The sequence below is a fragment of the Moschus berezovskii genome, chromosome 17 (assembly GCF_049115385.1).
Source record: "Moschus berezovskii isolate FMDL1 chromosome 17, NW_MosBer_1.0, whole genome shotgun sequence".
Taxonomy (NCBI): domain Eukaryota; kingdom Metazoa; phylum Chordata; class Mammalia; order Artiodactyla; family Moschidae; genus Moschus; species Moschus berezovskii.
In genome coordinates this window covers 49,484,040-49,503,975 of record NC_142476.1, presented here as the reverse complement: position 1 = coordinate 49,503,975, position 19,936 = coordinate 49,484,040, and the positions used below count along the sequence as shown (strand labels likewise).

General features: G+C 42.4%; 1 long non-coding RNA gene across 1 annotated transcript; it reads left to right on the top strand.

Moving 5' to 3' along the window:
- Positions 1-2,169: 2,169 nt before the first annotated feature.
- Positions 2,170-18,065, top strand: LOC129551088 (uncharacterized). Its single transcript, XR_008684986.2, has 3 exons — positions 2,170-2,248; positions 15,143-15,318; positions 17,780-18,065. It is a non-coding gene; the product is annotated as an uncharacterized LOC129551088 (long non-coding RNA).
- Positions 18,066-19,936: the final 1,871 nt, after the last annotated feature.

The following is a 19,936-nucleotide window of genomic DNA, read 5'->3' as shown; positions in this document are numbered from 1 at the left end:
AACTCCAGGAGTTGGTGATGGACAGGGAGGCCTGACGTGCTGTGATTCATGGGGTCGCGAAGAGTCGGACATGACTGAGCGACTGAACTGAACTGAACTGATTCCTTGGAAGGAAAGCTATGACTGACCTAGACAGCATATTAAAAAGCAGAGACATTACTTTGCCGACAAAGGTCCATCTAGTCAAAACTATGGTTTTTCCAGTGGTCATATATGGATATGAGAGTTGGACCATGAAGAAAGCTGATTGCTGAAGAATTGATGGTTTTGAACTGTGGTGTTGGAGAAGACTCTTGAGAGTCCCTTGGACTGCTAGAAGATCAAACCAGTCCATCCTAAAGGAAATCAGTCCTGAATATTCATTGGAAGCACTCTCATGCTGAAGCTCCAATACTTTGGCCACCTGATGCTAAGAATTGACTCATTGGAAAAGACCATGATGCTGGGAAAGATTGAAGACATGAGGAGAAGGGGATGACAGAGGATAAGAATGTTGGATGGCATCACTGACTCAATGGACTTGAGTTTGAGCAAGCTCCGGGAGTTGGTGATGGACAGAGAAACCTGGCCTGCTGCAGTCCATGTGATCGCAAAGAGTTGGACACAACAGAGTGACTGAACTGAACTAAACTTTACATGTTCCAGCTATGTTTAATAACAATAGTCTGTTTCATGTATCAATATTTTTTTAGCATAGCTTTTATTTTTTTTTTTTTTTGCATTTACATGTATCCATTCTCCCCAAACCCCTCTCCCATCCAGGCTGGCATTGAGCATTGAGCAGAGTTCCATGAGCTATACGATAGGTCTTTGTTGGTTATCCATTTTAAATACGTAGTGTGTACATGACCTTCCCAGAGTCCCTAACTATCCCTTCCTCCTGGCAACCATAAGTTCATTTCCTAAGTCTGTGAGTCTTTCTGTTTTTAAGTTGTTGTTGTTCAGTTGCTAAGTCATGTCCGACTCTTTGGGACCCCATGGACTGCGGCATGTCAGGCTTCCCTGTCCTTCACCATCTCCCAGAATGTGCTTAAACTCATGTCCATTGGAGCCATCCAACTATCTTATCCTCTGTCATCTCGTTCTCCTTCCCTCAATCTTTCCCAGCATCAGGGTCTTTTCTAATAAGTTGGCTGTTCGCATCAGCTGGCCAAAGTATTGGAGCTTCAGCTTCAGCATCAGTCCTTCCAATGAATATTCAGTACTGATATCCTTTGGGATTGACTGGTTTGATCTCCTTGCTATCAAAGGGCCTCTCAAGAGTCTTCTTCAGCACCACAGTTGGAAAGCATCAGTTCTTTGGCATTCAGCCTTCTGTTATGGTCCAACTCTTATATCTATACTTGACTACTGGGAAAATCATAGCTTTGACTATCTGGACCTTTGTCAGCAAAGTGATGCCTCTGCTTTTTAATATGCTGTCTAGGTTTGTCATAGCTTTTCTTTTTTGTTAGTAAGTTTATTTATATCATTTCTTTTTAGATTTCACGTATAAGGATGTTATATTTAAGATATATATTTTGTTTCACATTTATAATATCAATATGTATTTTCAGTTCCAGTTCCACTGATGATATGTCTTAGTTTAATTGGCAATACACTTAATTTCCTAGTGTACCATCGTATTAGAGTCAATGAAATGCAGTACTAGCAGAGCACTCTGTAATTATGTGTTGACGAATCTAACCCTCGGAATAACCGTACAGAGTAGCTGCTGTTGTTATTGTTCCTGTTTTATAGGTGAGGAAGCTGAAGCATAGAGGTTCACAGGGCAGGAACACGGTGGAGTTGGGATTTGAACCCAGGCAGCCTGGCTCTGGAGTATGGATGCCTCCTGCTTTTTAAGGCCTCCTAGGGAAGAAATCCCATGGGCGGAGGAGCCTGGTAGGCTGCAGTCCATGGGGTCGCTAAGAGTCAGACACGACTGAGCGACTTCACTTTCACTTTCATGCACTGGAGAAGGAAATGGCACCCCACTCCAGCGTTCTTGCCTGGAGAATCCCAGGGACGGAGGAGCCTGGGGGGCTGCTGTCTCTGGGGTCACACAGAGTCGGACACAACTGATGACTTAACAGGAGCAGGGAAGAAATATTGTCCTGCACATCCATCTCTGATATGTGCTGTTGATATTGACCAGATTATACCTGAACCAACTTGGAGAGGTGTGAGTGCTTTTGAATTGTGGTGCTGGAGAAGACTCTTAAAAGTCCCTTGGACTGCAAGGAGATCAAACTAGTCAATCCTAAAGGTAATCAACCCTAAATGTTCATTGGAAGGACTGATGCTGAAGCTGAAGTTCCAATACTTGGGCCACCTGATGCACAGAGCTGACTCATTGGAAAAGACTCTGATACTGGGAAAGATTGAGGGCAGAGGAGAAGGGGGTGACAGAGGATGAGATGGTTGGATGGCATCACTGACTCAATGGACATGAATCTGAGCAAACTCCAGGGGATAGTGGAGGACAGAGGAGCCTTGCATGCTGCAGTTCATGGGATTGCAAAGAGTCAGACATGCTTAGCGACTGAACAACAACGAAACTTGGAGAGATAGGAAGGAAGGAGTGGAGACAGTAAGAATGAGTGACTTTACCCGCCCCACCCCCGCCAGGGATAGCTCTGCAAACAGGGGACAAAACTGGACAGAAGGCCCCTGATGGTCACTAAGGTTTCCAAACACCGAATAAAGCACAGAAGCCTCATCATCACAATCCACTGAGTCATTCTGGGGGAGTAGCCAGTTTTCTAATGAAATTTATTCTGACTGTGCTAGGTCTCTGGTGCTGTGCACAGGCTTTTCCCTAGTTGTGGCTGGCAGGGGCCACTCTCTAGTTGTGTTGTGTGGGGGCGTCTTACTGTGGTGGCTCCTCTTGTTGTGGAGCACAGGCTCTAGATTTCAGGCTTAGTAGTTGTGGTACATGGGTTTTGTTGCCCTGTGGCCTGTGGCATCTTCCTGGACCAGTGATTGAACCCATGTCCCCTGCATTGGCAGGCAGATTCTTAATCACTAGACTATCAGGGAAGCCCAAGAAGTCAGTTTTACTGCCTCCATTTTGTGTTTTTTTTGATGGGATCTTAGTTCCTAAACCAGGAATTGAATCCATTTCCCCTGCAGTGGGAGCTCAGAGCCATAACCACTGGATTGCTGGGGAATTCCCACTTCCCTCATTTTGCAGCAGAAGGAACTGAAGCCCAGAGGCTGTATGAGTTGTGTGAGAACGTCACCCGACCCCTAAGTCACTGTCAGGGTTTGTCAGATCCTGAAGCTGTGCTCCGTCCGTCTCCCTGGCCCACTCTCTCTGGCAAGATTGAGGCTGAGACACGGGGTACAGGCGGCTCCTCCGGGCCTGGGCTGCTTGCTGCAAGCGGGCAGAGCTGAGTGTGCAGAAACGGGAGAAGTTCACAGAGGGACAAAACCACAACGGCTGTCCCTTTCCCCAGAAGTTTTCAGGCCAGCTGGGAAGACCAGCAAACACAATCTTGAGGAAGGTAAATAACTCCTTGAGGAAGAGAATTGATAAGGCCAGAGGGAGGCAGTCCTCCCACTCCTAGCCAAGTTCATCTCTGAGTTTCAGCCTGAAACAGCACTTTTGAAACAGGTCAAAAATTCTGCTTGTTTACACCTGAAGCTAACACAACATTGTGAGTCAACTATACTTCAATTAAAAAAAAAGTTCTACTGGTGGGTGGGAGGGGTTGGGGCATTGGGATTGACACATTTACACTATTGATACTTATGTTAAAAATAGATAACTAATGAGAACCTACTGTGTAGCACAGGGAATTCTACTTAATACACTGTGGTGACCTGAATGGTAAAGAAGTCCAAAAGGGAAGGGATATATGTACAGGTATGAAAAAAAGTGAGTGTTAGTTTCTCAGTCATGTCCAACTTGTTGTGACTTCATGGATTGTATATGCACAGCTGATTCATTTTGCTGAACAGTAGAAACTAACACAATATTGTTAAAGCAACTATATTGTTTAGTTGCTAAGTCATGTCTTATTTTTTTGTGACCACATGGACTGCAGGCCACCAGGCTTCTCTGTCCATGAGATTTCCCAGGCAAGAATACTGGAGTGGGTTGCCATTTCCTACTCCCGGGGTTCTTCCTGACCTGGGGATCAAACTCCAGTCTCCTGCATCTCCTGCATTGGCAGGTCAATTCTTTACCATTGAGCCACCAGAGAAGCCCTAAGGCAACGATATTTTTAAAAAAAAAAATTTTTTTTTAAAAGGGAAAAAAAGTTCTACTTATTTGAAATGTGCTTTATAAATTATCTTGGTTTGTTTGCTTGTGTGTTCATATCCCTTACACATTAAGCCCAAAGATTGTTAGATGGCCCAAAAGTATCTGTTCTTACCCATATCCTATCTTCTGAGTATTTATTTATTAAATGCTTTCTGAAAATAATGGATCAGAAAAGATTTTCTGAGCTCTTATGCCTTATGCTCTTCTGCCTTTAGCACTGTGCTAAAACTATAGTGTAAAAACACATAACCCAGTCATGGCCTGGATGAAGTGGTCTAATCCAGGCGGGGGTGGCAACAGAATAATTGGAAAACATTCCAAGAGTGTAAAGCATGTGGGTGCCAGTGCTGGGCAGATGCTGAGGGCTTGAGGAGTTCCACAGTAGCTTTTCTGGGAGGCTGGCTTCCAGCATAAGGATGAGGCAGTTCAGCTGGAAAGAAAGGATAACTGGCTGAGAACCAGAATGTCTGGGAATAGACTTCAGTTTGCAGCTCAGTCGCTTGGCCATGAATGCCTCCTTATCTTGGAGTCCCAACCCTGCCAGTTCCATGAAGTCAACAAGTATTCCTGAAAACTAAAAGAAATGCCAACATAATAAACGGTGTTTAAATAAAGGTAACTTATTTGATCAAGATTTAAATGTTTTCTTAATCCCTATATTTTTAGGAATTGCCTCCCCAACTGGTCCAGGTCTAACTTGGATTTTTCTAAAATTTTTTTTCTCTGAAATAATTTAAAATTTAGGATAGAGTTACAAGAATAGTAGAAAGAACTCCTGTGTACACTTTATCCAGATTCAGCAACTGATAAAATTTTGTCACATTTGCTTTATCACTCCCTCTCTCTCTCTCTAGATATATAAAATAATAATAATAATATGTATAACTCAGTATTGTGCTATTATCAAATTCAGGAATTTTCTCATTAATATAATAATTTTTGGCATGAATGCCATAGAGGCAGTGTGGTGTACTTTTTGTCCTGCTATTCTCCACTGTAAATACCATCAGCATAAAAATACCATTTCCCCCCTTTTGAAACTAATAAAAGTGAAAGTGTTAGTTGCTCAGTCATGTCTGATTCTTTGTGACCCCATGAACCTCCACGGACGATAGCCCATTCGGCTCCTCTGTCCATGGAATTCTTCTCTGGGCAAGAATACTGGAGTGGGGAGCCATTCCCTTCTCCAGGGCATCTTTTTAACCCTGGAACTGAACCTGGTCTCCCACATTGCAGGCAGATTCTTTATTGTCTGAGCCACCAGGGAAGCCCCTAATAAATAAATATAATAAGTAATCTAATAATTAGGTAGATACGCTGAGATGATTCCAAATACCCTGTCTGATTGGTTGAATAGGAGGATGGGGAACCACAAATACGGAGGAACATATTATAAATTATACTTCGATTGTCAAATTTTTGGAGGGTCAATATCCCTAACCCCTGCATTGTTCAAGGATCAACTGGATTCATGATACATTCTGGAGTCACCTGATTCGTTCCTCATGACATTCCTTAGCGCATTCCTCTCTCCTCTGTTTTTCCTGCACCATGGTGTAAAGTCATGATCAAATTCAGGTTAGATAATGGCCAGATTGCTTTGTGGGTACAGCCAAGTATGTCCTATTACACCCGTCAGGAACACAATGTCTGATTGTCTTACTTTCAACGATGCTAAATTTGGACTCCTTAGTTAAGATTGTGACCGCTGGATCCCTCGACAGAAAAGGTATGCTTTCCCTCTGCAATTTGCAAGTGATCCCTGGATGATACTTAGGCATAAGGCAAATATCCCATTTCCCTACAACCTTTTACTTAATGTTTTTAACATCCACTGACGATCTTTGCCTGATTCAGTTACTTCACCAGGGGTTGCAGAATGGCAAAATTTTAAATATATAATTTATTCTACATTGTTTTCTAAAGAAGAACTTTTCTTCATTACTGCAATTCCCCCTAAATGCTTAACTTGTTGTCAATTGTCAGAATAGTTTGGCCTAATAGTCCTCTCCTGTAGATAGTCATTACCCACAATGCAGGAGACCTTGGTTCGATTCCTGGGTTGGGAAGATCCTTTGGAGAAGGAAATGGCAACCCACACCAGTATTCTTGCCTGGAGAATCCCGTGGACAGAGGAACCTGGTGGGTTACAGTTCATGGGGTCGCAAGAGTCAGACACGACTTAGCAACTAAACCACCAATAGTCATCTGCAATGGTAACTAATTTTTTTTTTTTTTGTAGTTACCATGAACTCTTGGATTTTATTTATTCAATGTTTTGCAATAATTATAGTCATTAGTGTTTTTAATGATCAAATTGTCCTAATTATGGCCTGGGGAAGCCCTTTAAACTGGCTTTTGGTCCTTTTGATGTGTTCCCATTACTCTTTGAGTACATTCTTGTTTTCTGGCATAACAAAGTGTTCCAGGCTCACCTTATACTTTCCCTGTGCCAAGCCTGGAATCAGCCATTCCTCTAAAGAGCCCTGGCTCCTTTCAGTCAGAAGAGACATTTAGAAACTAGAAGCCGGGCATTAGGTGTACTCATTACTGCTTTGGTTGCCAGAAGCATTTTTGAAAGATAATATAATACCAAGGCAAGCTGTTTTTCTTTCATCATGACTTACTTTCCTTTTCATTTAAATATCTTCTTAGAACCTGCCAGAATTAAGATCTGCCTCCCCTATTTGGCCTAGGTCTTAGATTAAAACAATTTTTTTTTAAGTTATTTATTTGTTTTTGGCTGTGCTGGGTCTTCACTGCTGTGTAGGCTTTTTCTCTGCTTGCGGTGCTCAGGCTTCTGGTTGCGGTGGCTTCTGTTGGGTGGAGTGCAGGTTCCAGGGTGCATGAGCTTAGTTGCTCCATGGCATGTGGGATCTTCCAGATCAGGGATGGAACTCATGCCAATGCAGGGGTGCCAATGTCTCCTTCACTGGCAGGTGAATTCTTAACCACCGAGCCACCAAGGAAGCCCTAAAATGCTTTTTGTTAAAAGCCAATTAGTGCCAAAATATCAGTAATGAAGCCTGCAGTCCCATGTTCTCTTCAATCCCCTCCTACCCTTTCGAAGTAACCATTCTTTTAGTTGCTTCTTACAGATTTCCTTCTTTTTAAATAATAAAGCTGTTATATAATATTTTGATTCACCTATCTTAGAGATCATCTGTTGATTTCCTGTTACGATCAGCGAGGATTTTTAAAATATATTTCTCTCTCTTTTTTCCTTTTTGTTTATTTATTTGCCTGTGTCAGGTCTTAGTTGAGGTGCGTCGCCTCTCCAGTCGTGATGCTCAAGACCTCATTGCCCCATGGCCCCTGGGATCCTAGTTCTCCAACCAGAGATTGAGTGTCCCCCTGCACTGGCATGGGGATTCTGAACTGCTAGACCACCAGGGAAGTCTTAATTGGTGAGGATTTTTAACTCATATGCTCCATTATCATTTCCTCCATTTTTAAAATATAGTTATATCACAAATTTTAGTTAAATGCACATATAATATTTTCTTTATTGTGACTACATAAATTTTATTCAATACTGAGCCAAGAAGTTGCTTTTCCTGGGCAACTTTTTTTTTTTTAGTTATTAATTGCCTTGTTTTTTCACTTGTTTTGTTCTCTTTGAACATCTACATCTCCCTATACCTTCCAAAAGGTATAGGAAGTTCTTAAGGTTTTCCTTATAGTCAAATCTGTCAGATAATTATCACTTTCATTTTTAGATTTTTTGGAGTCTTCAAACCTTATTTCTCAGTTGCTTTCTGGGAGTTGTATCAGCTGTCATCCTGGGACTTCGTTACAATGGCTTTATTCCACTTTCAAACTTTACTGATAGTCTGGTTGAATACAGAATAACAGGTTGAAAATTATTTTTTCTCAGCCCTTTGAAGATATTTTTTTCCACTGCACTCTAGCTTCTCTTGTTGTTTTGAGAAGGCCGTTGTATTCTTGGTCATTCAAGTAATCTGCATTTTCTCTAACATCTTTCATAATCCTCTTACCACTTGTATTCTGAAATTGAAGATGGTGACTTACTTTGTCTTCCTGGAGATCTTGTTTTTCATTCATTGTTCTGGACATAAGGTAATTGCTTCTTTCCAGATTCTCCTTCAATTCTGGAAAAGTTTGTTACATTTTTACTCTGATAATTTCTTCCCCATGGTTTTCTTGGTTCTCTCTTTCTAAAATTCTTTAGTTAGCTACCGAACCTCCATTACACATCATCTAAAAAATCTTTTCTTCTTGTGTTTTTCAAATTTTTCTTTTTGTTCTACTTTCTGTAAAATTTCTCCATCAACTTTACCTTCAATCTTTCTATTGAATTTTTTTTAGCAACTATATTTTTATTTTTCAAAAAATCATTCCTATTCCCTTATTATCTCCTTGATTATAGCCATGATTCTTGTTTCATGCAGGCACTATTTTTTTTATTTAACTCTCTGAAGCTATTAATGATAATTTCTCTGATGTTTTCTCACACACAACATTATGTCTGTTTCATCAGAATAATTACTTTCTGTTTGTTTGTTTTGGTCTTGTCTCTCATGTTAGATGTTTCCTCCACTGATTCCTTGCTCAAAGCCCACAGCCCAGCTCCTTGGACCTTTTGGAGTGTGTCACATGGATTATTGTTCTGACTCCTTTCTTAATTTCCCCTGGGGGCAGAAATTGTGGGTCCAGAGTGGTAACATGCTAACATACCTGAGCACTTGTGTGCTAGGCTATGTTTTGAGTAATTTAATTTTTACCTCAACCCGATGAGGTAAGCACTACTGTTATCAGCGTTGCCCAGCTGAGGAAACTGAGGTCCAGAATGCACACAGGACTCGGTCAAGGTCACACAGCCAGTATGTGGCAAAACTGGGATTCTTGACTCTAGAGCCTGTTCTCTCAATCACCTCTTTGTTGCTCTTATTTAGTCACTAAGTGGTCTCAACTCTTGGCAACCCCATGAACTGTAGTCCGCCAGGCTCCTCTGTCCATGGAATTTCCTAGGCAAGAACACTGGAGTGGGTTGCCATTTCCTTCTCCAGGGGTTCTTCCCCACCCAGGGATCGAACCCTCGTCTCCTGCACTGCAGGCAGATTCTTTACCATCTGAGCCACCAGGGAAGCCCTAATCACCTGTGCTCAATCACCTTATTTGTACCTCTGGGGCATACGATTCTCTCTGTTCTTTATGGAAAACAGCCATAACAGTATAATGTTCATTGACCAGACACTGTGCCAAGCCTTTCCTGTATGGATTCATGCAGTCCTCACAGCAGCCCTAAGAAGAAGGTCCCATATTTAGTTCCATTTTCCAAAGAACCTTTGAGAAGTTAAACTTGCTCAAAGTCACCAGATAGTGGGGGCAGCCTCAGAATTTCAAATCGAGGCTCTCTGGCTCCAGAGCCCTGATTTTCTTTTCTTCTTTTTTTCCTTTTTTCTTGCCTCAGAAGTGGAGTTGCATTTGTCACCCAACTCAGTTCATGATTAAATGTCATCTTTCTCAGTCTGGGTGAAGTTTTTCTTATTTCATTATTTTTCTCATTTATTCTCAATCCCTATTTCCTCCTAAGTGTCTCCTCAACCCTCAGTCAGGCGTTTGTGTGTCGACTCTGAGACTGCCTGGACAGTAGGCCGCCAGGCTCCTCTGTCCATGGGATTCTCCAGGCAAGAATACTGGAGTGGGTTGCCATTTCCTTCTCCAGGGGATCTTCCTTACCTAGGGATCGAACCCAGGTCTGCTGCACAGCAGGCAGAGTCTTTACCATCTGGGCTACCAGGGAAGCCCTCTCGGGTGTTTCAGTTCAGTTCAGTCGCTCAGTCGTGTCCGACTCTTTGCAACCCCATGAATCACAGCACGCCAGGCCTCCCTGTCCATCACCAACTCCCGGAGTTCACTCAAACTCATGTCCATCGAGTCAGTGATGCCATCCAGCCATCTCATTCTCTGTTGGCCCCTTCTCCTCCCGCCCCCAATCCCTCCCAGCATCAGAGTCTTTTCCAGTGAGTCAACTCTTCGCATGAGGTGGCCAAAGTATTGGAGTTTCAGCTTTAGCATCAGTCCTTCCAATGAACACCCAGGATTGATCTCCTTTAGAATGGACTGGTTGAATCTCCTTGCAGTCCAAGGGACTCTCAAGAGTCTTCTCCAGCACCACAGTTCAAAAGCATCAATTCTTCGGCAATCAGCTTTCTTCACAGTCCAACTCTCACATCCATACATGACCACTGGAAAAACCATAACCTTGACTAGATGGACCTTGGTTGGCAAAGTAATGTCTCTGCTTTTTAATATACTATCTAGGTTGGTCATAACTTTCCTTCCAAGGAGTAAGTGTCTTTTAAATTCATGGCTGCAATCAGCATCTGCAGTGATTTTGGAGCCCCCCAAAATAAAGTCTGACACTGTTTCCACTGTTTCCCCCTCTATTTCCCATGAAGTGATGGGACCAGATGCCATGATCTTCGTTTTCTGAATGTTGAACTTCAAGCCAACCTTTTCACTCTCCTCTTTCACTTTCATCAAGAGGCTTTTGAGTTCCTCTTCACTTTCTGCCATAAGGGTGGTGTCATCTGCATATCTGAGGTTACTGATATTTCTCCCAGCAATCTTGATTCCAGCCTGTGCTTCTTCCAGCCCAGCGTTCCTCATGATGTACTCTGCAGATAAGTTAAATAAGCAGGGTGAAAATATACAACCTTGACGTACTCCTTTTCCTATTTGAAACCAGTCTGTTGTTCCATGTCCAGGTCTAACTGTTGCTTCCTGACCTGCATACAGGTTTCTCAAGAGGCGGGTCAGGTGGTCTGGTATTCCCATCTCTTCCGGAATTTTCCACAGTTTATTGTGATCCCCACAGTCAAAGGCTTCGGCATAATCCTTAAATCTGCATGTGCCCTTGTAAGACAGTCATGGTTGTTGATGGTAAGTGCACTCAACTAAAAATAGACATTTCTGCAGCACCTACCATGGGGCCAGGTGTTCTTCCAGACTGATAGGCAACAAACTACAGCCTTTGGGCCAGACCCAGCCCGTTGTATTTGAATTGCCAGTTTGTATACGACCCACGAGCTGAAAGTGTTTTCACATATTCAAATGATTGGAAAAAATCCAAAGAAGGATAAAATTTTCTGATACATGAAAATTATTATGACCCTCAAACTTCAACGTCCATCAGGAAGTTTTAGCGGTACCTGGCCTCACACCTTAATGTCTGTGTTGTCTCTGTTTTCAGGCTTCATCAATAGGTCACGTGGCACAAGGCCTAAAATACCTATTATCTGGTCATTTATGAGGAAAAAAGTTGCCAACCTCTTTTCTAGATGTTGGGGGATACGTGAATGAATGTCTGTTTTTTTGAAGAATTATTGTTCTTGCTTAATTTTTTATTTTTTTAGATAGGAAGAGACTAGGTGCTTATCAAACCGTCTCATTGTGGTTTCTCTTTTGTCTCTGGACATGGGGTATCTTTTTTTGGTAGGTTCCAGTGTCCTCCTGTTGATGGTTGTTCTGAATGTCTGTTTGTAATTTATGTAACAAGAATGATGGTTTAACTGGGGAGGGTGCATATAATTCATCATTTGATCTGTGACTTTTGAGAGTGAGATATGGGCTATTATTTACTGGGACAACCTGGGGTAAACTAGTCTTTCTCTGGAAATCTCAGATGTATGGTCATTTCTCTGTAACCCCCATCCTATCCAAGATTACCAGCTTTGTTGGTTGTGTTTTTGGAATTCATCCATGTTGTTGACACACATCTAGAACAGGGCTCAGCAAATGATGGCTCATGGGCAAAATCTGGGCCCCAGCAGTTTTTTTTTTAACATTTTAAAAACTTTTTATTTTGTATTGGGGTATGGCTGATTAACAATATTGTAATAGTTTCAGGTGGACAGCGAAGGGACTCAGCCATACATATACATGTATCCATTCCACCCAAACTCCCCTCCCATCCAGGCTGCCACACAACACTGAGCAGTTTCCTGTGTTAAACAGTAGGTCCTTGTTGGTTATCCATTTCAAATACAGCAGTGTGTACATGTGCATCCCCAGCTCTCTAACTATCCGTTCACCCCATCCTTCCCACTGGCAGCCATAAGTTCATTCTCTAAGAGTGTGGATCTCTTTCTGTTCTGTGAGTAAGTCCATTTGTATCATTTCTTTTTAGATCCCACATATGAGGGTTTTCAAACAATATTTCTCCTTCTCTGTCTTGCTTCACTCAGTAAGACAATCTCTAGGTCCATCCATGTTGCTGTAAATGGCATTATTTCATTCTTTTTAATGGCTGAGGAGTATTCCATTGTGCATATGTACCATTCCTCTGTCAATGGACATTTAGGCTGCTTTCATATCTTGTCAGTTGTAAACAGTGCTGCAGTGAACATTGGGCTACATGTACACTTTTGGATCACGTTTTTCTCTGGATACATGCCCAGGAGGAATTGCAGGGTCATGTAGTAGCTTTATTTTTAGGTTTTTAAGGTACCTTCATGCTATTCCCCATAGCGGGCTGTACCAATTTACATTCCCCCCAAGAGTGTAAGTGTTGGATCCGCAGTGTAGGGTGCACACCTTCTCCAGCATTTATTGTTTGTGGATTTTTTGATGATAGCCATTCTAGATGTTGTGAGGTGATATATCATTGTAGTTTTGATTTGCATTTCTCTATGCAAGGAGATTCAACCAGTCCATTCTAAAGGAGATCAATCCTGGGTGTTCATTGGAAGGACTGATGCTAAAGCTGAAACTCCAATACTTTGGCCACCTCATGCAATGAGTTGACTCACTGGAAAAGACTCTGATGCTGGGAGGGATTGGGGGTGGGAGGAAAAGGGGCCAACAGAGAATGAGATGGCTGGATGGCATCACCGACTCAATGGACGTGAGTTTGAGTGAACTCCGGGAGTTGGTGATGGACAGGAAGGCCTGGCGTGCTGTGATTCATGGGGTTGCAAAGAGTCGGACACGACTGAGCGACTGAACTGAACTGAATGATTAATGATGTTAAACATCTTTTCATGTGCCTCATGGCCATATTTATGTCTTCTTTGGAGAAATGTCTATTTAGGTTCTCTGCCCATTTGTTGATTGGTTTGTTTGTTTTGATGCTGTTAAGCATCATGAACTGTTTGTAAATTTGGGGGACTAATCCCTTGTTGGTGACGTTGTTTGCAAATATTTTCTCCCAATCTGTGGAGTGGTGTTTTGTTTATTGTTTCCTTTGTTGGGCAAGATCTTTTGAATTTAAGTAGATCCCATTTGTTTATTTTAGTTTTTATTTCCGTTATTCTGGGAGACGGATCAAAAGATATTGCTACGATTTATGTCAGAGAGTGTTTTGCCTATGTTTTCCTCCAGAGTTTTGCAGTGTCCAGTCTCACATTTCCCAGTCGTTTTTGAGCAGCCTGCAAGCTGAGATTTTTAAATGACTTGGTGGTGGTGGGGAAACTCAAAAGAAAATTAATATTTTGAGACACATAAATATTATACGAAATTCAAATTTGAGAGTTCATGAATAGTTCTGTTGGAACAGCCTTGCATATCATCTAAGGCGGTGACAGATCCTGTGGCCTGAAAAGCCTACAAGATTTATTATCTGACCTTTTACAGGAAGGTTTGCCAAGCCCTGCTCTGGATGATCACTTTTTATTTTAAGTCTTTATTGAATTTGTTACAATAGTGCTTCTGTTTTGATTTGGCTTTCTGGTTGCAAAGCATGTGGGATCTTAGCTCCCCTACCAGGGATCCACAGCCACCACAGCCCCTGCATTGGAAGGCAAAGTCTTACCCAATGGGCCATCATGGAAGTCCCTGGATGATCGCTTCTAACTGCTGCAGCATCTTCTATCGTGTGGCTTTCCCACACTGACTCACTTGTTCCCTGGATTGTCCCCTGGTTTGTCCCCCTTTGTGAACCAGAGAAGGAACTCTTGAGATACATCTAAGTGAGACAACTGGCTCACGGAATGGCCAGACACTTAATTTTCCTTCCGTGTTGCCCCAGTTTTCAAGATTTTCAATTTTTTGATGTTCCATCAAGTGGTGCTGAGGTGTCACCTTCTCCCCATACAATTTGCAAATGCATTCATTTATTCAACAAATATTAACTGAGTTAGTGTTAGTTTCTCAGTTGTGTCCGACTCTTTTCAACCCCTTGGACTATAGCCCACCAGGCTCCTCTGTCCATGGAATTCGGGAATACTGGAGTGGGTTGCTATGCCCTTTTCCAGGGGATCTTCTAGGCACTAGGATACAGCCAATGACAAGAGAAAAGGCCTTGCCTTCTGGGAACTCAGGCTTGCCTATGCTGTTTTCAGAGCCCTTACTTGGCATAGGTGCCCTTCCCAGCACTGGGTGTCATTAGCTGTGGAAATAGTCACAGCAGTTCTTTGAAGTAGATAAAATCACCTTTGCAGATAAGGAAACCAGCTCAGGAGTGCCCAGGTGGGTGTGCCTTCCCCAGACTGGTTGTGGCACCTGGGCTCAGAGCTCTTTGCCTTCTGCCTCTCTGAACAGTTTTGCCAACATTCCTCCTCTCTCATTTCCACCTCCATAACTTTTGCTATTCTGATGAGTGTAAACCCTCTGTCGTAATGTTGTTTTAATTTGCACGTCTCTGGAATCTAGTGAATTTGAATATTCCTAGAATCTGGGCTCTTAGCTGTTAATTTGCTTCTTGAAATAAAACTATGGTAAGTCCCCTGCTTATGAAGGAGTTCTGTTCCGAGAGCACATTCGTTAAGTCCAATTTGTTCATAAGTCCAACAAATTTAGCCTAGGTACCTTATTAACATAATTGGTAATATAGTACCATACTGTAATAGGTTTATAATACTTTTCAGACAAATAATACATGCATAAAAAACAAACACAAAAAATAAAACACTTTTAATCTTACAGCACAGTATGCAGAGTACATCATGTGAAATGCCAGGCTGGATGAAGCACAAGCTGGAATCAAGATTGCTGCAAGAAATATCAATAACCTCAGATATGCAGATGACACCACCTTTATGGCAGAAAGTGAAGAGAAATGAAAGAACCTCTTGATGAAGGTGAAAGAGGAGAGTGAAAAGGTTGGCTTAAAACTCAACATTCAAAAAATTAAGATCATGGCATCTGATCCCATCACTTCATGGCAAATAGCTGGGGAAACAATGGCACACTTTATTTTCTTGGGCTCCAAAACCACTGCAGATGGTGACTGCAGCCATGAAATTAAAAGACACTTGCTCCTTGGAAGAAAAGCTATGACCAACCTAGACGGCATATTAAAAAGCAGAGACATTACTTTGCTGACAAAGGTCCATGTAGTCAAAGCTATGGTTTTTCCAGTAGTCATGCATGGATGTGAGAGTTGGACCATAAAGAAAGTTGAGGACCAAAGAATTGATGTTTTTGAATTGTGGTTTTGGGAGAAGACTCTTGAGAGTCCCTTGGACTGCAAGGAGATCAAACCAGTCAATCCTAAAGGAAATAAAGCCTGAACAATCTTTGGAAGGACTTATGCTGAAGCTGAAGCTCCAATACTTTGGCCACCTGATGCGAAGAACCAACTCATTAGGAAAGACCCTGATGCTGGGAAAGACTGAAGACAGGAGAAGAAGGGGATGACAGAGGATGAAATAGCTGGATGACATCACCAACTCAATGGACATGAGTTTGAGCAAGGTCTGGGAGATAGTGAAAGACAGGGAAGCCTGGCAGGCTGCAGTCCATGGGGTCATAAAGAGTCTGACATGACTGAGCAACTGAACAACACCCGTACAACAGCTGGCATACAGAACCTGGCAGAGAGGCACATTTGCATCTTTTAAAGTTTGCAACTTGAAGGTTTTCATGTAGGTTACTTACTGTACTTTATCTCCTACACAAGGTGAAAAAAAGTGTAACCAAGAAATTCACAGACATTTATATGCCTTCCTCCCTTGTTGCAACTGCAGGCTTGTGTCTTAGAAAGACAATTCCCAGATCTTGGCATGATGCGCTTCATGCGAACCACCTGGAGTCAAAGTTCAAGTCACTTACCAGCTGTGTGACTCTTAAAAATTACTGACCACTCTGGGCTTCTCTTTCCTCTTCTGTAAAATGAGGGGCAGTAGTTGCCCCTGCTACCTATGATTGTTGGAGAATTAACATGCTTGGCACACAGAAAGTGCCAATCAATAATAGCTACTTATTATTTATTTTTTAAATTAGTTTTTATCAGAGTATAGTTGATCTACAATGTTGTGTTAGTTTCTGCTGTATAGCAGTGGATCAATTGTATATATACTTGTATCCACTCTTTTTTAGAATCTTTTTCCATATAGGTCATTATAGGGCATAAAGTAGAAATCCCTCTGCTGTACAGTAGGTCCTTATTACTTATCTATTTATATACAGTAGTGTGTTAGTGTGTATCAGTTCAGTTCAGTCGCTCAGTTGTGTCCAACTCTTTGCAACCCCATGAATCACAGCACGCCAGGCCTTGCTGTCCATCACCAACTCCCAGAGTTCACTCAAACTCATGTCCATTGAGTCGGTGATGCCATCCAGCCATCTCATTCTCTGTCGTCCCCTTCTCCTCTTACCCCCAATCCCTCCCAGCATCAGAGTCTTTTCCAGTGAGTCAACTCTTTGCATGAGGTGGCCAAAGTATTGCAGTTTCAGCTTTAGCATCAGTCCTTCCAATGAACACCCAGGACTGATCTCCTTTAAAATAGACTGGCTGGATCTCCTTGCAGTCCAAGGGACTCTCAAGAGTCTTCTCCAGCACCACAGTTCAAAAGCATCTATTCTTCGGCAGTCAGCTTTCTTCACAGTCCAACTCTCACATGCATACATGACCACTGGAGAAACCATAGCCTTGACTAGACGGACCTTTGTTGGCAAAGTAATGTCTCTGCTTTTTAATATGCCATCTAGGTTGGTCATAACTCTCCTTCCAAGGAGTGTGTATATGTGAGCCCTAATCTCCCAGTTTATCCCTCCTCCCCTTTCCACCCTGTTATTATTATCCCCATCAGTGCTCACAAGAAAAAGAATCATGGTGATGTTAGAGAGTTCAGCGTTTTCAAGAGGGTCTCCTATGACACCAGTGTGAATAGTCTCAGTATTTAGTTTTCTCAGGGGGAAGTTTTGCTAAACTAGAGCAATTACAGGGCCTTAAAGTTTGTATTAGGAGTTAAAGTCGTGTGACTGTTTTTCAGTATGACTTGGGAAGGAGCTTGGGAATCACTGCCCTCTTCCAGCTTTTGGGTGAGGATGAGGGTATCCTAGTCGTCTGCTCACAGACTTAAGGGTTTAATGGGGTGCACACTCCCCACTGTCCCAGATCTGTGGGTTTGGGTACCTTAGGAGCCATCAGCGGCCCCCTTGTGTCTCAGCTGTCCTGGGGTCTTCACTCAGGAGTTGGACAGAAGCAAGTGAAGACCTCGACACAGGAGTGCTGCCTGAGAAATGGGAGTGAGGAGAGGGCTGGAATTTCCTCCCACAATGGTGACTTACACCTTGAATTTCAGTGCTAGGATGAAGACGTCTTCATTCTTTTCACAGTGTTCCTGGAGGGCCTCTCTGGAAAAACACCAAGTATCCACTGAAACCAGAGCCATTCGCTGTGCAGGGAAGTCATACCTGATCTCGGTCAAGTCTGACCAAGCTGGACTTGACTCCCTCCTGGGTGACCTTGGGCAAATGTCAACTTCTCTGAGTCTACTCCCTCATGTCTGTCTCACTGGGCTTCTTTCCCCTTTATGTATTACACATGAATCCCTTGGATGGTTGATGAAGTCAGTGAACCTGCTCTCAAGATAACTTTTTAAAATGCATATAATAAAGAACTTCCCTGGCAGTGTGATGGTTAGGACTTTACCTTCCAAAGCAGGGGGTGCAAATTCAATCCTTGGTCTGGGAGCTAAGATCCCACATGCCTTGCGGCCAAAAAACATAAAACAGAAGCCATATTGTAATAAATTCAATAAGGTCTTTAAAAAAGATTAAAATGCACATAATAAAACACATGATATAACAAAGAATTATATCCAATCCAAGTTTGCATAGATGGATGAATGAGTAATAAAATGTGGTACATGCATGCAATGGAATATTCAGCCTTAAAAAAGAAGGGAATTGTGACACATGCTGCAACATGGATGAACCTTGAGGATGTTAAGCTAAGTGACGTAAGCCAATCACAGAAGGACGATTACTGTATAATCCCACCTATTTGAGGTCTGGCTAGTCAAATTAGAAAGAAAGTAGAATGGTGATTGCTAGCAGCTGAGGGAGAGGAGAATGGGAGTTATTCTTTAATTGGTGTCGAGTTTGAGTTTTGTAAGACAGGGTTCTGGAGATGGATAGTGGTGATGTTGGCACAATATTGTGAATGAAATCAATGGACATGAGTTGAGCAAACTCCGGGATAGTGAAAGAGAAGCCTGGTGTGCTGTAGTCCATGGAGGTGCAAAGAGTTGGACACAACTGAGCAACTGAACAACAGTCGATGCTCTTGAACTGTACACCGAAAAATGGTTGAGATGGTCAATTTTATATTACTACCCAGGTTTTACCACAAATAAAAACGATAAAAGCGGTGGTTTACAAAACTTGATATCAAAACTCCTATCTGGGTTATCAAGATACTAAGCTAATATATAGGGGCTTTCCCAGTGGCTCAGTAGTAAAGAATCTGCCTCCAATGCAGGAGACCCAGGTTCAATCCCTTGGTTGGGAAAATCCCCTGGAAGAGGGCATGGCAACCCACTCAAGTATTCTTGACTGGAGAATCCCATGGACAGAAGAGCCTGGTAGGCTACAATCCATAGGGTTGCAAACAGTTGGACATGACTGAAGTGACTGAGCACACACACAAACTCATAATGTATGATGTGTGATATAATAAGCATAGCTTGGTTAGGATTTAAATGTGTGTGTGTGTGTGTGTGTGTGCTCAGTTACTCAGTTGTGTCTGACTGTTTGCAATCCCATGGACTGTAGCCCACCAGTCTCTTTTGTCCATGGAATTTTCCAGGCAAGGATATGGAAGTGAGTTGCCATTTCCTACTCTAAGGGATCTTCCTGACCCAGGGATCAAACTCTTGTCTCTTCTATCTCCTGCATTGGCAGGCAGATTCTTTACCACTGTACCACCTGGAATTTAAATGGCAGCAGATTAATTCACTGTTATTTTTAAAAAGTAGTGATATCTGTAAAAGATCTCGGGATATCTCTGTATCAACTGTCATGTTGCACAAAAATATCTGGGTTTTCCACTGTGGACAGAGTCACAATAATGATGAGGCTTGTTGTCTTCATTGTAATAGAAATGCTAAATTCCAGTTAGAAGTTAGTGGGAATAAAGATGTGATTTTCTTTCCCATCCAAGCTGAAGAAACCCCCAGTTCTATACATTTACCCTTGGGGTGGACCCTGGGTAAGAATTCCCACACTGGATGCTCCATGTCTTAGAACCAAGCCTGATTCTGGAATCACTTGATAAATGATGGTTCTTAGCAACAGAAAAACTGGTTGCCCTCTTGGAGGGAAGGATGATCAAAGATTTTCATTCTGTTCCCACATGGCACTAGTGGTAAAGAACCTGCATGCCAATGAGATGCAGGTTTGATCCCTGGGTCGGGAATATCCCCTGGAGGAGTGCACAGCTACCCGCTCCAGTATTCTTGCCTGGAGAATCCCATGGACAGCAGAGCCTGA